The sequence below is a fragment of the Pygoscelis adeliae genome, unplaced genomic scaffold, assembly GCF_000699105.1.
Source record: "Pygoscelis adeliae isolate BGI_AS28 unplaced genomic scaffold, ASM69910v1 Scaffold133, whole genome shotgun sequence".
Lineage (NCBI taxonomy): Eukaryota > Metazoa > Chordata > Aves > Sphenisciformes > Spheniscidae > Pygoscelis > Pygoscelis adeliae.
The window spans coordinates 13,649-16,720 of NW_008824475.1; the positions used below are offsets into that span (position 1 = coordinate 13,649).

General features: G+C 45.5%; 1 protein-coding gene across 1 annotated transcript in view; it reads left to right on the forward strand.

The window, feature by feature from the left end:
• Positions 1–3,072, forward strand: part of LOC103914703 (toll-like receptor 6) — an 8,198-nt gene that overhangs the window by 4,221 nt on the left and 905 nt on the right. The gene's annotated exons all lie outside the window — the stretch shown is intronic.

Genomic DNA, 3,072 nt, shown 5'->3' on the forward strand with positions numbered 1-3,072 from the left:
ATGCTCAGCATATAAAGCTGGGGGAAGAAGAAGGAAGGGGGGGACATTCGGAGTAATGGCGTTTGTCTTCCCAAGCAACCGTTACGCGTGATGGAGCCCGGCTTTCCTGGAGATGGCTGAACACCTGCCTGCCCATGGGAAGGAGTGAATGAATTCCTTGTTTTGCTTTGCTTGCGTGCGCAGCTTTTGCTTTACCTATTAAACTGTCTTTATCTCAACCCACGAGTTTTCTCACTTTTACCCTTCCGATTCTCTTCCCCATCCCACTGGGGAGGAGTGAGCGAGCGGCTGTGTGGTGCTTAGTTGCCGGCTGGGGTTAAACCATGACACTGGTGTAATTTCGTTGGTGATGAGGAGTTGTGTAATTATAATTACTGCTTAATGGAAATGCAAAGCCCTCTGATCACAACTGTGAGCAGCACGTGAGGTGAGCAAGCCAGTAAGAGGATGTGATCCTTGACACTCACCAAGGCGGCTGACCAAGTGCCTGCCAGGCGTATGTGGTGGTAGCCAGATGAAGCAGTGGACAGGCAGCTACAAGACAGCTTCCTGGTGTCCAGAGGTGCTGAGACGCCGCTGTACACCCACCTGCCAGCTCAGGTTAAACTGGGTATCGCAGTAGGATGCTAGGTGCCTGGCTCTAAATGTAGACCTTTGGAAAGAAGGGCTAAAAGTCTCTATTAAGTCTTAATTTCAGGTGAAGGGAAGTTGGCTACCGACTTGTTTAATAATACATAGCTGAGATCTCCCTCTTCCCAAAGTCAGGACCAAGCTTTCTTTGTATACCTTAAAAAGGGCTGCTAAACTCTCAGTACTTCAGTGGGAGCTGGTGGATGCAGCGTGCTTGAAAAGCAGGTTATTTATGATGAGGAGAGATGTCCAAAGACACAGAGGAGCTTAGTGCTCTGCAGGAGGTCAAGTCAGGAAGGCTTTACCCTACCCTGAGGGTCACTCGTGCTTCATGGCAACCCAACACGGCGGCCAGGGGCATTGGACACAGCGGGGTGCTGCCGAAAGTGCATCACAAACCTCGTGTGCCAGCCAGCCAGTTATGGCAGGCTGCGAGGCGCTTTCCACAGAAGTAGTGATATTAAACCTGGGGCTGCAGCCTGAATGCACCGCTGGAGCTGTGATGTTTCCTTCTTAACATAAGTTTCCCAACCATACAGCATCCCTCTGAGTGCAGGTTCTTTACTTCCTCTGGAACATCGCTGTCTGCTCTTAGGCAGTTGCCTGGCTAAGCTTTAGTGGCTTCTTTATTTCAGCTACAGCCAGAGTTACATCTGTCTGTAATTTAAGGCTTGTGTGCCTGTCAGGTACTTAAGGAACTGTTCAGTCGCAGAGGCCAGTGCACATTAAGCTGGTTAGGAGTTTTGTAGCCTTTACCTCTCCAGGGCTCCTCTGTGCTTTACAGCAGAGAACGCTACCAGACAACCTGTGCCCCTCCTTCCCGAAAGACCTCCCCTCCCAAGCGTTACAGTCTGAGGACATGATTAGCATTCACACTTAGGGGTAACGTTTTAATGGGCACATATTCTGTCCTGTTTACTAGACGAGAAAAGAGGAAGTAAAATTTCTCAAATCAGGCTTTCCGGTCTTTGTAAATGTAACGCATCAGCACACTGGGTTTTATGTCCTAATAATGTACAGGGTCTGGGCCGTGGAAGAGTCCCTCACCTTTAAGACTGTTCTGAAACCTAAGCTGTAGGTAGGTGTGAAAGGAATCATTTGGTTTCTGAAGTCTGCCAAGTATATTGCTTTTGGACATTAACCCTGTAAAACCCCTTTATACTCTGTCCTTCCTACCTCACAAATCTTTCATGCACATGCCAAGTATTTAAATTATTTACATACTGTACCTTACCCTACAGCCACTTAAAATACACTTCTTAAACACGAGTTCCTTTGATAAAGCAGATTCAGTTTTGTTTTTTTGTTTTTTTTTTTTAAGTTAGCATTTGACAGTGTTTCTCATCACTTCTCTGTTGGAACTTCCATTTTCTTTTTCCCTGAAACTCTGTTTCTGTTCAGAGGGTACATAAAGTATTGATTATTTTTTGTTGTGGCCCAAGGTAGCAAATTCTTTTCTTCACAGGCTTTTATGAGGCAATGTGCTGTTGAAGATTTTTTTTTTTAAAATATATTCATAGAGGTGTTTCTTGAGGAGAAGTTTTCAAGACTTAAAGGACATGAGTATCTGGTTGAACTCTTGAAATACTGTCACGCTAATGTCCATATTTATAAAAATGATGTCAGGTGCTGCTCTCACTGAGCTCACAGGCCTGGAAGCACACATGAAAGCAACATTGTGTATTGACTTCGTTAGTGTTTGGCCAGTCCAGAGTTTTAATCGTAGAGAATATGTTAAATGTGGGTTTATGGCTAAAAATTGCAGTAGAGAAACAAAGATCAATCTTGAATCCTTGAGCAGATTTCTGTGCATGACAGGGTCTGACTCAGTGATAGAAGGGAACAGTTTCATTTCTTAACTGTGAGAAAAGAAATATTTTCTTAAATTACAGTCTCGTAAACTTGAATTTTGCCATTGTCTCAGATTAAGGGTGACACCCAGCGGCCAATTAAAGTATCATTGAGTATTTCCTGAAAACGATCGCTCACGCTAGAATACATACGACGCATTTTGCTTCTTAGGAAAACTGAAATAAATAACCACATTGGCCCAGCAAATGCAGGAGCCTCTGGCACGTGTGTGTGGTCTCGAGAAGACAGCTCAGGATAAGCCCTTCCTCGTGGCAGCCCCTGCGCCAGACCAGGGGCTGTGGCTCAGTCCCCTGCACCCTCAGTCGCTCCTGCCGGGGAGGCTGTGGAGTGCAGGTACCGACTGGTTCGCTAACAGATGAACCTTATAAATCAACAGCATGATGTAAGCACTGACTCTTGCTTTATAATGGGCAGTCCTTATTTTCAAGCAGGACGCCAAGATAGACAAGCCGGTCATTTTTGCACATTTTGTTTGCTGTTTGCAGGGTTTTATTTTTATGCCTCATTTCTGCTGTACCTGCTTCCCCTTCTGTACGTCACCATGGCAAAGTGTAGGTGCTCAACAGGCTG